The sequence below is a fragment of the Aotus nancymaae genome, unplaced genomic scaffold (genome assembly GCF_030222135.1).
Source record: "Aotus nancymaae isolate 86718 unplaced genomic scaffold, 86718_ANA_hifiasm-v0.15.2.pri h1tg000043l, whole genome shotgun sequence".
Taxonomy (NCBI): domain Eukaryota; kingdom Metazoa; phylum Chordata; class Mammalia; order Primates; family Aotidae; genus Aotus; species Aotus nancymaae.
The window spans coordinates 12,901,127-12,920,862 of NW_026988457.1; the positions used below are offsets into that span (position 1 = coordinate 12,901,127).

Genomic DNA, 19,736 nt, shown 5'->3' on the forward strand with positions numbered 1-19,736 from the left:
TTAACAATAAATAATATAAAAACAAGAATTTAACTTTTGACTGAAAGGTGATTTTTATGTGCTCGTCACTTTCCAGTTATGCTGTCAATGATATTAATAGTATTTTACATTATTCACTGACTGAACTGTTAATCAAAAGCAAGCTGGCAAGCTTTATACATACATTAACCAGTGGTTTCAACAAGATAATGCACAGAAAAGAAAGTGGGAGCTCTGCTAAAATAGTAGCAATAATTTTGTCTAATTAAAACAATATGGCTGACTCTTCCCTGTTTTTCAAATTTTCTTTAATATTTTTAAGTTATACATACAAATTTGAACACACATTTGTTGTAAAGTCCCCAAATAAACCTGAATAAATCAATCTTCTGCACTGCCCAACATATTAAACATTGATTCAATATAATATATATTTTTAAATTCCTATTAAAATTCTCAGTGATGAAATGGGTTTTTTGGTCAGATTGGCACCTTTTTAGGCACATGTTTCTTTCTAAAAGATGTTGTTCTTGCTTTGTTATTCTTTTGAAAAATACAGAGCCATACCTAAGCATCTTTGTACACTGTTTTACCACTAACATCTATGATAGATAAATACTTTGAAATGGAAATATCACCAAAGATCCCCAGTTCAGACCTATGAGCTAATTTTAAAAAACAGAATTGTATCTACATTTTCAAATGTTAGCATTTTAAAAATATGGTAATTAGAACTCTCTAGAGAAGTACTTATGTTATCGTTAATAATAAAATTACATATGCATAGCTTTCAGAGCCAAGAGGCACTGGCTGAAATCACATACATAGAAAGATGCATGTAAACTTTAGTCCCACCACTAAAGCAAAAAGACAAGCATTCTGGTTTTCTTCTTAATTTTTAATATTTTCAGTTCCATCATGATAGAAACAAATAAAAATTTTTAACTTTTTTTTTTTTTACTAACTACAAATTAAGTAGCCAACCTATGCCTTAATTGCAGGTATAATATGCTTAATATGCTTTTCTTCCCTCACTTTCTGAGGGTGAATCTGAGCAAAAGAACTGTGGCATGAACAACCATGGGACAGTGAATCTAAACATATTCTCTGGCATTTAAATTAGCCATTTACAAGAAACAAAGCCTCTATCCACAGAGAAATTTTCAAAAGGAATAGGTATATGAGGTAACTAAAAGCTTCCAAAGAAAAATTTTAAAGTCTTTTCTCTTTCTCCCCAGTCTCACTTTTGAAGAAAGAAAATTTTTAAATTCAAAGCATAAAACTCATTAATACCGATTCCCTTAGGGAATTAAATGTGGAGGGTGGGGGGAGATGCATAATCAATGTACCTAAAAAAAAAAAGAAATTCACATAAGCAATGTAAAAGATTATTTCCAACATGAAAGGGGAGAGATTTATCTTCAACTGCTAATACAGCTTTCTTAAAGCTTGTGTTTTTCTACCCAAGGTCACTTACATTTTAAAAAACAGTTGTTTTTATTTCATTCCAACACAGTGCATTCTATCCAGATGGCATGATTTACAAAGCCCTGACACGGCACCTTTCGACACTACCTGCCAATCATTTAAGGCTTTTCCAGGATTTGTGCCAGAGATTTAGGTATAGGTTAGCAGCAAATCCTTCTTAGTTGACACATGTGAAGATGGACCCAAATGCAAAACAAAACAAATTACCAAGCTCACCTACCTGATAAATCTTCTGAAAGTTACACTACAATAAAATTAGTAGAGTTCAAGGTCCCAATTCAGAAGCAACTTCATGTGGGATGAGTGCTGGATGGATGGGAATGAACACTACACATGCTCTGCTCATGCACTCACTGCCTCGGTCACTTCACAGCTAGGCCACTAATGCAGATCTCAATCTGGCAGAGCCATTTCCTCAGTTGCAATTTAGGGCATTGGCAATGGTCCTGACGGTCTCTCCCAACTTACTATGCCTGTACCATGTGTTTCCATTTTAGGCTTCGCTCAGCACATGGTTAAGATAAATCTTATTTTATTACAGGATAATGAGAAGAAACAATATGTATCCCAAAGAAAGTAGGTTAGCTATGGCTTTTGTCAGTCAATGCTCTTAATGCTGTTATTAGGTGGAAAGATGTTATCCAATCCCAATCCAACCCAAACCAGATGGAGACCCTAGCTGGCAGATGAATAAAAAAAAAAAAGTGAGTTAAAGCACAGGATTTAAATATATACACATATTATAAATAAAAAAGTATGTATACTTTATACATGTATGTATTCCTTAAACATCTGCCTTAGAAATATACAGATAACTGTGCTTGAGGTACAGCAAACCTTTGAACCAAGATACTCTGGCTAGGCTTCCAGTCTTTCTTATAAACCCTAAACCCACAGTATATTGTCACCACAGATTTACAATGTGGGCTTCTTTCAAGTGGAAGAGGAATCCAACTGAACCCCTTGCATATCAATCCAACTACACAGTTCTTCATGGTTTACCCTAACCTTACAAGGTCTGACTGCAACTAATTTATTAGCAACTTAAGTCTTTCAATGGGTTCAACTTAGTTTTTCCTAAAGATAATTATTTTCACATTCATATTTAATAACTAACTTTTTATTAATTAGAAAAACAAGTATTGCTGCAAAAACATGTCTGAAAAAGCCCAACTGAGTTTCAAGAAAACTAGAACTTAGCTATTGTACTAGAGCTTAGCTTCAGCAGTCAGAGTGCCATAAACAATCATGAAGTGTGTTTTGTGAAGGGAATGAAGAGCAGGGGTTGATGTGGTGTGCTGAGGAAGCAAAGATCAGGTGAGAAAGCTACAGTAGATGATAGTGTTACCACAGAAATTTACCCCAAACACTTATGTGCCAAACTGGGGCAAAGACTGGAAAAACTACAGAATGGCTTTTTAACTGTGTGATTTATATTGAATGTGACACAATTAGCCTAAATTTTCAACTTCCACTAAAAAAAATACAAGACATGACACCTGGAAGCACTATTAACACTTTAAATGTGTGAGTTCAGTGTCACTTGCTCTTACAAGTCAATCTTTTGGAAAATCTAGATAGTGATACTGTATTATGTATGTGCGCGTACCTACATGTTATTTAATGTGTACAAATGACTGAGAGCACTGAACTATCTCATAATTAGCCTGATGTCAGATCTTTTTTTTTTTTTTTTAATTCTTCTTGCCTCTGGAATAAGCCGTCTGGTCTGTATGTGCTCTCTTGGTATGTTTATCTTCCCATGTGCTGTTTACACTTATATTAGAATTGATTCATGTGCATTCAGCCCAGTATCACGCTGGCATCAGGCAAGGAAACCTAGTCACCAGCATCTATGACCAGGCAGGCACATATACATAATCTACTACAGACAACTAACTGGAAGGTGATGCTACTTCATCACAAGCCTTTCTCTGCTGGAAGCTTTCTTCTTTAAACATGCCATGACAACAGGAGCCTAAACCAGACAACTCTGTATTTTCTCACAATTTGTAAATATTATGTTATCTCTAAAAAGTCTTATGTATAAGAACCACATGCTAACAATAATGTAGTGGAATTTACTGAAAGGCATGTTCTACTTAACCAAAATGCTGTAGAAAAAGTTTTTCCAAATGTTATCTAGCAAGATAAAGCAAATGTAAAAATGAAGATCAAAATAACCTCCACCACTTTAGTGACCAAGGTGGTTTTAAACCTAACAAGTTGACAGTTTTCCAAACTGAGGTTCTATTAAGACTCTTCAACACAGACTACACCGTATCTCTCATCACCCAGAGCTATATAGCCTAAAACGGACTATTTCAGGGACCAGCAACATTTCAGAAACAGCACACCAGCTTCTCTCAGCTTATGAAAAGGGAGATTGATTGACTGATTTATTGACTGATTTAGAGATGGGGTCTCACTCTGTAGCCGTGCTCTGTCACCCATGCTGGAGTACAGTGCCACAATCTTGGCTCACTGCAAACTCTGCCTCCCTGGTTCAAACAGTTCTCCTATCTCAGCCTCCCAAGTAGCTGGGTTTTCAGGCACGCACAACCACACCCAGCTAATTTTTGTATTTTTAGCAGAGATGGGGTTTCACCATGTTGGCCAGGTTGGTCTCAAACTCCTGACCTCAAGTGATCCGCCCGCCTCAGCCTCCCAAAGTGCTGAGATTACAGGCGTGAGCCACCATGCCCAGCTGGCCATGAAAAGGGGGTTTTAAGTGATGGCACAACCTGTTAATTTCTATGGAGGGGTAGGGGGAGAGGTAGGGTGCCAAAAGGGACTGAAAAGGGCTTTAAGAGTGGATGTCCATACTGGACACTACTTGCCATATTTCAGCCTGGCTCACGACCCTCCGCTGTCCCTCCATCCTCCTCAAGTCATACTGCAGCCCGCAAGTCCCTGCAGCTCCCACATCCAACTTCCTCACTGCCATTCCTAACTGATCACATCTCTGACCTTGCTTAAAACTCCCCAGTAACATCCTTTTTTCATGAGGTAAAAACCAAGGTCGTGTCATGCAAGGCTCTCAGATCTAACCCTGCCTGTCTCTGAAGCTTTGTCTCACCCTGCCTTTCCCTTCAGACTTTGTAGTTAGGCCCCCCCAAAAATATTGTCTTTTCACCCTTCCCAGAAGGCTCTCTACAAACCCACAGTTCTGGCCAACTTCTCCCCACTCCTCAACCAGGTCCAGGTTTCTTCCAAGTGAGATCTCCCTATGTTTCCCGCATAGCTCTTCTATGCCTTGGTTGGGACTCTGGTACAGAAGGCACAGTGCAACTCTGTTTACACATCTACCTTCCAGAGAAAAACCGGAGGGCAGCAACCATGCTTCCTCATGCTACACCCTGAGTGCCTAGCAAAATGCTGCAGACATAGCAAGGGGTCGAATGTCAATGTCAAACTTGCTTGGACGAACACTCCCAATCCTCACAAGCAGAAAGCTGTCCATCCTAGGCAGTAAATATAAGCACCAGAAAACCATCATTCTTCTTGAACACATTTTCAGGCTAGGGAATTGTTCCCTTACTAATTTCCCACTTGGGGTTTCTTCCTTCATCCATTTGTTCCTAAAGTGCTATACTACAAGTCAGGTATGGTACTCGGTGGGAGGGTGGGAGGGATGGGGAGAAAGGAGGGGAGGGAAGCTGAGATGGGGGAGGAAGGGGGAGGGAGATGGGAAGGAGGGGGAAGGGGGAGGGAATAGGGGAGGGGAGGCAGGGAGGAAAATAAAGTTCTCAGGGAACTCAAAGCCTATAGGGGAGATTCTATAACTCCAAACACAGCATTAGGCAGTCGTTATTCCACACTATTTAGTAATATACACATAGATAAAATACCTCCATATACTCAATGTTTTTATTTAGCCCCATTTGTCTACTAAAGCCATTCTGTTGCCTTTGAGCCTACAACAACGTAAAGTGGGAATGGAGGTGCCAATAAATGAAACCTCTATATGCAGAAAAGAAATCAGATTTCAATTCTAGTGGTACAAAGAACAAAGGAGATGGGCTAGCCCAGTATCTCCGTTTTACGGAACAAGAGGCCCACGGCAGAAAATGGGTTACATGAATTGCCTGGAGTCTCTCAATAGGTATACTCCTGAACCAGATTTTGAAACCAGATCTCTTAAGTTTTGCTCAATTCATGCCCCCTCTTTCTTGTCCCTTAGCTAGCTGATAATAACATGTCTCTCATGGTATGTTAAATTCAGTCCACATCCATATGAAAAACTGAACTAGTGTTTCTTGGGGCAGAGGAAATGACAAAAGCCAGAGACAGTAAGACAGCACCATATAATCTCATGACCAAAAGCTACCCTCAGCTGGTAACATTTTTAGCATTTGTGGTAGGATAGAATTATTGGTCCCAATTCTTCACTCGCTGTTAGCTGTATTTCTATAGCCTCTTGTGGGTCAAGCACACTTCCTTCCTTCTTGATTGCTGAGGTGCTACGGCTAATAGGGTGCTAGGGAATCCGATACTGACAGAGACTGGAAACATACTCACACAGTCAAGGTTGCCCTCTTGCACATGACACTACCATGAGAAGAACTTACCCTAGTCACTCACCTTCCAGTCAAGGTCTCAAAGGGAGACACATGGAGAAGGCTGCTGCAGGGAATCTCATACATGTGAGCAAGAAATGTATGCCACTGAGATTTTTGGGGTTATTTGTTATAGAGCAAAAGCTGACTGATACAATGTGTTACCCTTCAAGTAAAAAATGCATGTTTCTCTTATCTGTCACTGCTAAAACCCCTCAGAGTATTAGCTCGCTGTTAAAGTAGCAATCATCTTATTCTTTTTTGTATTTTGTATTTTACTGATTTCTCCAGGCCATCTTTTCTCAAATTCTCTTCAGAAAACAACATGTCTCCAACCTAAAGTGTCATCTCCAAGGCTTTTCCTGATTCTTAAGGTAGGTATTATAGAAGACAATGGCAGAAAATGTTATCCTTCCAGTATCACATCACAAAATGCCTCCTTTTTCCTTCAAAGCAGTAAAATAAGATTTGTCATGATCATGGTTAACTTATTAAAGATAATTTTCAGCTCAGATGATGGATCCTAGAGATGGGGGAGTACATGTATCTTCACTGCAGGTACTAAAGATTTTTAAAAGCCTGTTTTAAAATCTTCAGCTGAAGATTTTAATTATTTCAGCTGAAATAAATGTTAAAATACAATGCCTTTTGATATTTTTAAAGGGCCTCCAAATCAGTGTAACTTTAAACAATGACACTCAACGTAAATGTCCTTCAACTGTGCCATTTTCCTATTCCAGCACACAGCTCGATGTTATTAAAACTACTGAAATTTAATTAATTATCGTTATCATTTGTAATTTTTGAAGCTCAGTAGACCTGAAATAAAATTACGTCTGGATGACAAAACACATTATGCAATAAAGTCATCTGGAGGGTAGAATACCAAACTGGGAGCCTACTGCTTCTTCCTTTTGCTTGCCATGACAAGGTTTTTGTTTCCTTTCTTTACTCTTCCTTCTGTCTTACAAAGGAGATGCATACACTTTCTTTGGAACAGATGTAATTTCTATATATATCAGTCTACATGGTATTAATATGCCTACAGTGTGTATGGAATTATGTATGAGTACTTGTAAATGTAAGTCTGTTTACTCAAAACCACAGAAAATACAGCTTTCGGTGCATCCATCTTTTGATGTCAAAGAAGTTAGTGATTTTCTCATGAAAATGAAGGCTAATTTCTTCAATTCTGGTCTATAGATAATCAGAATAGACTATAAAAACAACAGTTAAACATTTCTTCCCAGAGTCTTGCTCTGTTGCCCAGGCTGGAGTACAGTGGCATGATCTAGGCTCACTATAACCTCCGCCTCCCGAGTTCAAATTATTATCCTGCCTCAGCCTCCCGAGTAGCTGGGACTGCAGGCATGTACCACCACCCCTGGCTAATTTTTTGTATTTTTAGTAGAGATGGGGTTTCACCGTGTTAGCCAAAATGATCTTGATCTCCTGACCTCGTGATCCACCCATCTCAGCCTCCCCAAATCCTGGGATTACAGGTATGAGCCACCATGCCCGGCCCATTTCTTCCTATTTTTGAACCAAGACCAGTAAAATATCATGTCTTCAAGGAAGATTTGATTTGCATATGTTCAAACTTAAGCCTAAAGAAATTCTTCAAGTTGGGGAGAAAAAAAAAAAAATTCCTCAAGGCCCAGGGTTTTTAACCTGGAGCCCATGGACAGAACTGAAGGGAATCATGACCCTGGATAGGAAAAAACACATTTTTATGAGTCACTCATTAAAATTTAGCATTTCCTCCAATTATGGATGTAGGCAACACATCACAGTATTGCCAGTACCTGTGACTCTAACACCAATAGAAATCGGATGCCTTCACGTTACAGTTACTGTCAAAAACTCAAAATACTGTTTTTTCATCACCACCTCAAAATTATGGTGACCCACCACTAAATATTATTTAATGTAGTGATAAAGAAGCACATCTCGCAGCCGGGTGCAGTGGCTCACGCCTGTAATTCCAGCACTTTGGGAGGCCGAGGCGAGTGGATCACGAGGTCAAGAGATCAAGACCATCCTGGCCAAAATGCTGAAACCCCATCTCTACTAAAATATAAAAAATTAGCCAGGCGTGGTGGCACATGCCTGTATAATCCCAGCTACTCGGGTGGCTAAGGCAGGGAAATCGCTTGAACCAAGAAGGGGAGGTTGCTGTGAGCCGAGATCATGCCACTGCACTCCAGCCTGGGCGACAGAGCAAGACTCAGTCTCAAAAACAAAAAAAGAGAGAGAGAGAGAAGCACATCTCTTACCCTATGACAATTCTGACAACTATATTCAATGTAACCGCTTTCCTGCAATACAGATAATTTAATATTATGTACCCTGCAACACCGAGGAAGTGCTGCATCCACTTGCCATACCCTCGCTCCTCAGCTGCCCATCTTTATTAACTAAGGACATCAGGGTGCTTTTTGTGGAGAGGAAGACCAGCATACTGTACTGAGGGACGGGAGAGGAGCTAACAACCTATTTATATATGTCTATAACAGTGAAATTAAAAAATGGTAATTATGATGAGGCATCTGTCTATTTGGCACCATCTAAAACTGGCAAGCAATAATTGTACAACAAGGGGGTGTTTAGTGTGTGAGGTTTAGGACATTGTGCCAGAAAACCTAAAGGATCCAAGTTGTAAAACACTGTAATAAGCAGGTAATCCTGGGCCCAGCGTCCAAGTTTCTGCCCTAACCTGTTCCTTATGATTATGATTTTAAAACATCCCAGTGTCAGCAGGTTCACTATGAGTCAGACCTGAAATAATAAATGGCTTATTTTCCATCCTGATGGAGGAAATACATCATGGCTCATTGTGGCTCACTTAACTGAGGCTGTTTTTACAGGAAAATATAAAAATAACTAAGTCATTCCGCCTTACCATTTTTATTTTAATTTTTTTTATTAACAAAGCTCTATACTACAATCCATTTTAAAAAGAAAAAGCTTGTTTTCCATATAGGCTATAAAAACAATAGCTCACAAACATCTAGAAGTAAAAATAATATAAACTCAGAAAATTATGTTTGTAACCAACAAATACCCTGGTTTGCCAAGATAATCAACTAAATGTATTCACTACATCAAGATAAAGTGCTGCTTATTTAAATGGTCAACCATATGGTAATGCTGTTAAAAGACAGCCAAAATTTTTTACCAGTATTCATTAAGGTTGCCGGGTCTTAAAAACTACATGTATTTATACACATACGTATACATAAATTCTAGAACGCAAAGTCTAGTTGTTGCAACCTCTCAACTGAATGTTAGGAGAAAAGTTGTATCTTCATCAAAAGTAAATGCTTATTCAGTGGCATCAATACTGCACATAGGGTGTAAAACTCATCGTCATTGAGGATAAAATGAGTGAGCAATATACTCTCAGAACAATTAATTTCGTTCTATCCTGTTACATAAACAAGTTCTATGTGACCTCATGGGTTTTAGAGATGATTTATGACACAATGTCAGAATGCAATCTTATTTGTTACCCAAAACTGTGCTAGAGTGCTACCACTATGGTGGGATCAGACATCATTTAAAATAAACAAACTAACTTAAGATGGCATCACTGTAACCAATACTAGGTTACTAGGTACACACAGTGTATATTTCAGGATATGACCAATAAATTTCGAATCATGTAAGGTTCTCAGTGTGCAATACAAATTTGAAGATGTAAATATTCATAGCTGCTACTGATTTCGTACATTAAAAGAGTTAAGTCATAATTCTATCCCATCTTCTTGAAACAGTGCTGAGGCAGGGAAGCCTGCTAGAGGGGTTCCCATGGACTTACCTTCCCATTCCTTCCTCACTTGACTCTTCTTGTGCCCCTAAACATGGATGGTATAATAAGGAAATAACACATCTAAAACACACAGAAGCTGTGTTTGAGGGTGAGGATGATGCTCAGCACTCTCTCATGAGCCCTGTTATTTCCCTCTTCCCATCACTGCCACAGTGGTATCAACAGTAAAATACAAAAACCCTAAGACCTAGGCCAGGCACAGCGGCTCAGGCTTATAAATCCCAGCATAGTGGAAGGCTAAGTTGGGTGGATCACTTGAGCCCAGGAGTTCAAGACTACCCTAGGCAACAAGGCAAAACCCATCTCTATTAAAAATACGAAAACTGAGCCATGTGTGGTGGTGCATGCCTTTAGTCCCAGCTACTCGGGAGGCTGAGGTAGAAGGACTGTTTGAGCCCAGGAGGCGGAGGTTGCAGTGAGCGAAGATTGCGCCACTACACTCTAGCATGGGCAACAGAGTGAAGCCCAGTCTCAAAAATAAAAATAAAAAAATAAAATAAAAACTCTAAGAACTAGAGGGCTAGGTTTTGCCCTGCCTTTTTATAGGCCTTACTGAGGATAGGGTCAGTAGGCTGAAAGGCCCAGCAGAAAACGCACTGACTTAAAGGGTTACAGTTATCCATCTTCCATTTATCAGCTGTTATGCCATGGAGACCTTGACACCGCCACAAAATGGAGGCTTCCCCACCTCTCCTAGAAAGCTCAAATGAACAGAGCACAGCAGGCAGACAGCATATCATAGACACAGCTATGAAGAGAAAGTGCCATGTGTGATGGAAAAAATATTACAGGATCTCCATGAAATTATCAGGATGACACCTCAGGTGTTCACCCTTAAAGAAGAAAACAGAAGAGACTTGCCTGTGTGCTACACATATGTGTACACAGACAAACACACGCAAGCATGCCTAAGGAGATTTCTTTCAAAAAGAAGGCTGGCCCAACAATTTCAGTGGCCAAGAAATGTTAACATCCCAGGCACAACATTTCTTCTTTGCTTGATGTCAATCCCATGTACGGTCCTTCCCTATCTGAGTTTTCACTTTCTGCCTTTTTGTGTTACCTGCAGTATAATACAATAAGATATTTTGAGAAAGAGAGAAACCGCATTCATTTCTCTTTTATTACAGTATGCTGTTATTATTGGTCTGTTTTTTATTAGTTATTGTTGTTAATCTCCTACTCTGCCTAATGTATAAACTCTCATAGGTATATAGGTATAAGGGAAAACACACCCTGTAGCATACACAGGATCTGATACCATCCACAGTTGCAGGCACTCCCTCTGGGTCCTGGAACTATCTCCCTCCTATAAAGAAGGACTACTGTGTATCAGCTGATCTACAATTTTAATGGCAACGTTTTAAAAGAGGAATGAGCCACAGACTCTACTTTCCCTGTCCTTGCATTTCTTTCACCAGCAAGACGGAGGTGACGAACTAAACTTTAATCAGCCACAGAATCAGTGAAAAAGGCTATAAGATGATCTCCAGTACTTGAATCTTGAAATCTGGGTAAAAAAGAACACCACATGCCTGTAAACCCTGTTTCTCCATCAGGATTATCACTTGGTCAATAAGAGATAGCAAAGTCAAAAGTGTCCTCTTTTTGGGGGTGGCATGTGTGCTGGAGGGCAAGGTCTCTGTGAGAACAGCTAGAAGTAAGAGACATGGTGAAAGGTCACTGGTCTGTCATCTCTTTCTTCCTGAGGCACCTAAGGATGTGACATAGTTACATGTGGTTTGCAAGAGGCCTCCTCCCTTTACAATTTGCTTCTCCAACATCCCTAATCTAAATCAATTTTTATTTTCAGTTTGGTGTTTAAAAAAAAAAAAGTTACTATACAGAAGGGACTTTAAGTCTGAAATGTCAATCACATCAAAGTCTGGAACTTCAAAGTTGCAGTTCCCACACCAAGAGCAGCTTGGCCCCCATATGCAGTTTGAGTGTTACTCTAGATGGTAGTCTGATTTAAGATCTTGTTATGTGTACAGGGAGTGTGACCAAGTCACAGGCACTACGAATTTGAATTTCCTGACTCTCACTTGGTTTAGTGGACGATAACGGCGTCAACGTGTGCATTTAAAACAGGGCCCCAAAGAGGAAGCACATTCAGGTCACTCGAACAAACATGAGCATAAGCCACACCAGAGCCCTCCGGCTGACTGCCTAGCAGGGGTTACACGGTCTTCTATCAGGATCCTGTGACCAGAACTCCCAGGCAGCTTTCATGGAACTGAAGGTGGGCCCTCCTGGCTGATACCATTAAATGGCTTGTTTTTCCAAGTCTGTGAAGAGCTTTAACAGACAGAAGAAGGTAAATCGGGCCTCTCATTAAAGAGAAAAAGAAAGGGAGAGAAAAACTAGCACTCAACCCGGTATTTTAACTACTGGCAGTTGCCTTTTCTCTACCATGAAATACAGTGGTTTCCAAAGGTATTTTCCAGCAGTTCTGGTTCCTGATTTCAGTGGCTACTCTATTTCAGGAATAAGGACAAAATTCAATACAGAGACAAATGTTGGAAAAGTCCCAGGGAACTAACCTGCCACCAGTGGTTCTGTATAAGTCCACCCAGCCAGCCCAGGATGCTTCTAAGAGCCAATCAGTTTGTCGTGTGCTTGGTTCTCACCATCCTCGTTTCCACTAGCAGCTGGAAGTTTTAAAGCTAGATACTTCAAACCATCAGGAAACATGCGGACCATGAGCTCAGTCCTCTTCAGAAAGTCAAGAATGCTGCAAGGAATAGGACCTCTTTTCAAAGCATGATTCTGCAACACAATGGGACCATACGTAATTCATCTGAACATCCTACCCAGCAAGAGGGACCTACAGGACTCAAGGTCACTGGAGTTGTAAGCGGCCTGAAAATACGGTCAATGACATTTCATTTTGTAAATAGGAAAACTAAGGAACTGAGGGGACAGCAAATCTTCAAGTAGAAGATTTTGTTACCGAGAACAACGCTAGCAACTTTCTCACACTGCACAGTGAAAGAACTCTTGGTACTGCAGAGAAGAAAGCACAAGGATGGCAATGCTCCCCTTATCTGGTGGCCAGTCTTCCAACCACCTCAGCCTCTAAAACACTCAAATCTATTTAAACAAACGTGAACTAGAAAGTCAGGGCTAAAAGAGAACAACGAAAGCCAAGTGCTAATCCACAGAACTACGGAGCACAGAGACCCTCTCAAATCCTCATCCAGGGCCTGCTAGATTTAAACTGTGTGTAAAATAAGGCCAGTTATTTAACACATTTTGTTATACACCTTCTCCTGAAAGGCTCATCCCTTCCTAGCCTGAAAACCATGCTGAAGTAGCTAGAAGGCAAATCAATGTACACAGTAAGAGGAGGTCTTTGGAAAGCTCCAGAAGACATTATGGCATAGGTGGTAAGCAGAAAACCAGATGTTCCCAATGATCATTCCCATCACTCCAGTAAGGTAGAAAAGTACATAGTGAATGCAGAGGTGGATAAAAAACATATTCATGCAGCAAACAGCTGCTGAACACCTACCATGGTGTGGGTTCAAAAGAATGAACAAAACAGAGGATGCTTGTCCTTGTGGAGCCAGTGCTCTATGGTGGGGGAAATGGGCAATACACACTAGGGTTAGGTGGCAACCAGTGCCACGAGAAACGAAGGAGCGGGGGCCGGGCACAGTGGCTCATGCCTATAATCCTAGTACTTTGGGAGGCCAAGGCAAGCAGATCACCTGAGGTCAGGAGTTCAGGACCAGAATGGCCAACATGGTGAAACCCTGTCTCTACTAAAAATACAAAAATTAGCCAGGCATGGTGGTGCATGCCTATAATTCCAGCTACTCAGGAGGCTGAGGCAGATGAATCGCTTGAACCCAGGAGGGGGAGGTTACAGTAAGCCAAGATCACGCCACTGCACTCCAGCCTGGGTGACACGAGTGAGACTCCATCTCCAAATAAATAAATAAATAAATAAAGCAGAGGGGATGGTGCATGGCATATACTGAGCATGTGGGGAGGCTGTGATTATCAACAGTGAAGTCAAGGAAGATTGCTTTGAAAGATACATCTGAGTAAGTGAGGTGAGGTGAAGGAAGTAGCCAGGCAGATACCTGGGGAAGAATGTTCCCAAGAGAGGCACGGGATGGTGCCAAAGCCCCGAGGCAGAAGGATGCATGGCCTGAAAGGAGGCCAAGTGACCAGAGAGACACAAAGGAGAGGAAAGTGAGGTCAGGGGACTGGGCTATGGAGAGCCTTGCAGCTGCTACGGGATCCTCAGCTTTCATGCTCAGGGAGGCAGGCAGCCAGGGGAAGTTTGGAGCACAGGATCCATTTGGCCTTGCCAATGCCGGCTGCAAGGGAATCAAGGGCAGAAGCAGGAAAAGCAGTTAGGAGACACAGCGACCAACCTGTAGAAAAACTACAGGGGCTTGAACCAGACACAGAAGTGGAAGGCGTAAGAAGTAAAGGAACCTGGATATATTTTGAAGGCAAAGATGACAGCACTGTTAATAAACCAGATGTGGGATAGGAAGGGAAAGGAAAAACTCCTTCTTCCTCAATGTGAAAGCGCTTTAGTTACTTGGAATATTTATTCAAAATAAAAAACCGGGTATCTTTAGCTGAGACAAGAACAGTTGGGAATGACAGTAAGGAGGATTTTTTTTTTTGAAGAAAAAAAAAAGGAAGAAGAGAGAAAGAAAAAAATGAAGAAGGGGAGGATTTTTTTAAATAAAAAAAATTAAAATGCAAAAAAAGAATATTGTACACCCTAGCACACAACAAAAAATTAAGTCAGAGAACACTGCAGAAGGGCTAATGTTTAAAGATGTATGAAGGAGAGAGAAAAAACTGAAAAGACAAGAACTAAAACATATACTCTGAAAAGTTCTGTAGACGAATTGAATGTGAAGGATGAGACGATGCTCATCTAATGAAGTCGGGAAAAAGGATTTCAGAAGAAGAGGGACAGTGGAGGGCCAAATGCATGTGGAGAAGAATGAGAAGCCCATGGGTACACTCACAGGTAGCAGCAGCAGGAGTGGCCTAAAAAGGCCACGATGAACAACTGCATTTACTGCTGAAGGTATTAGAAGCTACCATGGGGCAGAACAAGACTGAAATACAAGAGGAAGATGAAGCTGTGTTTCTCTGCTTAGGACAGAGTTGATCTGTGAGGCTGGCTGCAAGGGGTGTGGAGGGAAGAAGGAACAAATAAAATTAAGACCTGAAGCAGACCAAGGAATGAAAAGAAAAACTGGCAATACGTGGCAGTCTAGATTGGGAGCCAGAGCAAAAGGGACAAATGGAGAAAGGAGCAAGGAACCAGGAAACAAGGCTCTATTGCAGCTCACCTCCAGTGAGTTTCCCAGGGCTTCTTTTTCAATAGAAAGCTCTCCTGCTTTAGAATCTTTATGCAAACATGCAAATACACACAAAACCTCCCCACACCTGCCCCTCTGGATCCAAGTCACTCAACAAAGAAATAACTGAACATATATTTTTAAATATAATACAAAAGTATTAATTTCTACATGATTTCTAATGGGATGACAGAAGAGAAATGACAGTTTAGGGAACAATCTATCCCTGACCACTAAGAAAGGTGAAAGGTTACTAAGAAATGTTTACAACTAAAAGAGAGAAGGGTGGGAAATCACAGAACTCACATTCTTGTGACCAGGTAATATGTCTCCAGTATCTGAGAGTCAGAAAAGGAACTCAGTCCCATCTACTAGAGGCACAGAGCCACAGTACACAAGCCTCAGTAGGGCAGCACTCCTTTCCTAACTGTATTTGGGTAAAGGAGCAGGTGGATAGAAAGAATACCAAATATGTTGGGGGAGGGGAGAACGACCTGAAAACAGGAAAAAAATATTTAAGTAACAACGTTGAACAATAAATAAGAAGAGAGCAAAAACTAACCTGTGATCTGGTATTTCCTTTTTAATTTCAGAGATCCATAAACAATGAAAGCATTAAGTGTTCTATACATTGTTTGTAATACAATAGATGAGATGTATTACACTGGAAATTCTCTGAAGACAAGGAAAAGCTCTAAAGTACACGCCTCAGGTGATCAGAAACAAGAAATGGAGAAGTCCAGATCCCACACATACCTCAGACCTGATGCATTAACTGGCAAAACAGAAATCAACATGTGACACGCTTGCCAAAATTACATCATCTGCCATTTTAGATATTCCTCTAGAGTATTACAAGACCTGAAAACTTTTTTTTTAAAGACAAGGTCCTGGCTCTCTTACCCAGGCTAGAGCGCAGTGGTGCAATCTCAGCTTACTGCAACTCCACCTCCCAGGCTCAAGTGATCCTCCCACCTCAGCCTCCGGAGTAGCTGGGACAACAGGCACATGCCACACACCCTGCTAATTTTTGTAGCGCCGGGGTTTCACCATGTTGCCCAGGCTGGTCGCAAACTCTTGGACTCAAGAGATCTGCCCATCTCACCCCACCCTCCCCTCCAAAAGCCAGCATTACAGGCATGAGCCATGGCACCCGGCCCTGAAAACTTTAAATGTACATGTAGAATACCACCAATTCATACTAAAGTACCCACTCATCTTTCCTATTCCAAGTTCCCAAGAGTGTTCCACAGAACAGGATGATATTCTGATGGATGATTTGGCTAAGTCAAGTGATGAGGACAGAGAGGACAATAATTGCCATTTTATTGAACAGCAGAGTAATGAAACCAAGAACAGTGCAGTAGTTTAAGAACCCTGAAGACCAATAGGTCTGGATTTGAGTTGGGAAGAGATGGGAAGCTCTCAAAAAAGGCACAAATAATTGAAGGATGGATACCATGGCATATGTTAAAAACCTGTTGAAAGGAAAATAAGAAAGCCAGGAATCTGAGGAAGTCTAGATCTAGATGGGATGGTGATGGTGAAGAAACCTTATCTCAAGACCATAATCGCTGTGAAAATGGGAGAAGATGGCAGCAAGAGTGTCTCCACAGAGAGGAAGCCTATTATCAGTTGATTAATGAACTCAAAGACGGAGTATCGGCTTATGAGAGACCATAATCTTTTTGGTACTCCTGGAGAAATGACATCAGAAGACTGCAACAGCACTTAGATGGGGGTCACGGAACAACTAGCTTCTCAGCCTGACTTGAAAAATGGAACAAATCACAGAGACTCAGAAGTCCCTAGAGAAAGCTGAAATGAAGATTCTCTTCTAAAATAGTTGATCACCTTTCGGGGCACCGGAAATGCAACTTGAAGTGGACAAAATGGGAACCAAACTTGGAGGGCTGTGAGTCGAACAAACCCTAACAATGGAGAGTTTTGGTTTAGTTTGGAAATCCGCATAAATCATGAAAATAGAAGATTTGAAATTCATGGAGAAGAATATACAGACATTCCACTTTCAGATAGTAACAGAGATCACACTATAAATAGGCAACAAAGGTCAACTAGTCCTGTGGCCAGGCGAACAAGAAGCCAAACCTCAGTAATTTCAGTGGTAGTAGTTCCAACACTTTGGAGAGCAGTTCGACTCACAGCTCTCCAATTTGGTTCTCATTTTGTCCACTTCAAGTTCCAACATTTCAAGGACTAGGCTGGCTTCAAGGGGGCAAAATCCAGCTGAAGGATCTTTCTCAACATTGGGAAGGTTAAGAAACAGAATTGGGGGAGGAGTTGGCATTCCTAGAGCTAGTGCTTCACGCACTAATTTCAGTAGTCACACAAACCAATCAAGTGGTAGTGAACTCAGGCCAAGGGAGGGGCACAGTTTGGGAAAATGGGGCTAGAACTAATGTTACAGTGAGAAATACAAACCAAAGATTAGAGCCAATAAGATCTACTTTCAATAGCCAAAGCCATTCACCAATTCAGAGACAGAGTGGCACTGTTTATCATAATTCACAAAGGGAAAGTAGACCAGTACAGCAAACAACCAGAAGATCTGTTAGAAGAGAGGTAAAACTCGAGTCTACAGCAAGATAGAGAACGCAGAGGTACTGCATATACCCCATTCTCTAATTCAAGATTTGTGCCAAGAATAGCAGTAGAAGAAGGATAAAAATCCAGCAGATCCTCAACTGCTGTACAACAACATCCAATAATCACACTGGACCTTCAAGTGAGAAGGATCCATCCAGGAGAAAATAGAGATGAGGTTAGTATTGCAAATAGAATTCATCCAGAGTAGGGCTAGCAGAAAACACAGCTACTATTAACAAAGGCAATAGTGGGGGCTTTTGCTGAACCATTTCTCATTTAGAGCAGTCATGTATTCAAACCTATATTGGTACCATAACAGTTCCTCTTCCTAGGATTTCTGAGAATAAGCTTGTTGAGCCATCATCAGTGGCTCTTCGGTAAATTTTAAGGCAGATTACGACGGGGTTTGGAGAACCTAGTTCTCTAATGAGGGTTCAATCATTAGAGAGAAGCTGTGGTTCTCTAAGTCAGAGCTTCATAGAAATGGTCAGCATTTACCAGAGATGCACTCAGAACTGAGTAACGTAGGTACAGTTAATGACAGCAGCCAGGACACAGAAGGCTCCTCTCAAGACAGACAGGCCCAAGGAGACAGCACTGAAATGCGTGGTGAAAACGAGACCACCCAGCTTCATACCTGAAACACTGACAACAGGGGTGGCAGGCAGTTGTGAAATTCAAACGATCGCTCTCGGCTCACTGCAACCAGTGTCTCCCCGGCTCAAGCTATTCTCCCGTCTCAGCCTCCCGAGTAGCAGGGATTACAGGCACCCACCATCATGCCTGGTTAATTTTTGTAATTTAGTAGAGATGGGGTTTCACCATGCCAGGCTGGTTTTGAACTCTTGACCTCAGGTGATCCATCTGCCTTGGCCTCCCAAAGTGCTAGGATTACAGGCAAGAGCCACCATGCCCAGCCAAACACACGATTTAACCAAAGAGCAGATTGACATTCCTTCCACCCAGCACTAGAGCATAATAACATTGATAGTGAACCAGGTAAAATCTGTAGTGTTTGTATAAGTGACTAAGCAACTGAAAACAAGCTCAGGCAATTACATTGCCTGCATAAATTTAATATTCACTGTACTGACTGATGGCTCTCAGAGAATTTCACTTGTCTGGATCTGTCAACTGTTTTAGGGACCAACACAGCAACCAATGGTAAAGTGATGGAATCTACCCAAATACTGTATTTTTTTGTGTGCTTTTTAAAATGTGTTAAAAAGAGGAAATTTATATAAAATTTAAAATACAAATGTGAAATTATCCAGAAACACAAAATAGTTAACATTGCTAGAACCAAATAACCTCTAAAATGTTTTTATTTTGGCCATTGTGTCATGCTAAGCACTTTTGTATCCGCGCAATTCAGTAGGTTAAAAACCGATCTTTTTCCTAATAGCACAGCAGACTTTACTTTCAAGTTTCATAGGCTTAGTACTTATATCTAGACATTTGTGTCTAAATAAGCTTTTCATCAACTTTTTATTTTAAGAACAGTATCTTTTCATGAAAGAGTATTTGGCTGAATGTTTGCTATATATATGTTACCTGAAATATAAATATACGGCATACCATATATGCATATATAGGTATATAATTTTAAGGTTAAAATATTCAGTCTACAAGTTCAGTTCTTATTTAAGCTTTTGGGCTAATACTGCATATGGCACAATGTTTAATATTGGCAAGATCATCTCAGAGAGAAAAGGGATTCAGATATAATTTTAAAATAATTTACTGAAGCATCTCTGACAATCTGACTTATTAGCAAGAAATATAATACTGAACAAGTATTTATTCAGTTAATGGAAAATTTAGGACATACAGGTTATTTAACTTGTGTTCAGCCTTTTCGTAACTTTTTTGAAAGTGCAAACAATTCTTTCGATTATTAAATAAGGTATACAATACGCATGATTTCTC

General features: G+C 40.6%; 1 protein-coding gene and 1 pseudogene across 1 annotated transcript in view; one reads left to right on the forward strand and one right to left on the reverse strand.

Moving 5' to 3' along the window:
* FOXO1 (forkhead box O1) overlaps positions 1-19,736 on the reverse strand; it is a 114,605-nt gene that overhangs the window by 51,377 nt on the left and 43,492 nt on the right. The window lies entirely within an intron of this gene.
* LOC105729176 (E3 ubiquitin-protein ligase RNF6-like) lies at positions 16,668-18,326 on the forward strand (annotated as a pseudogene).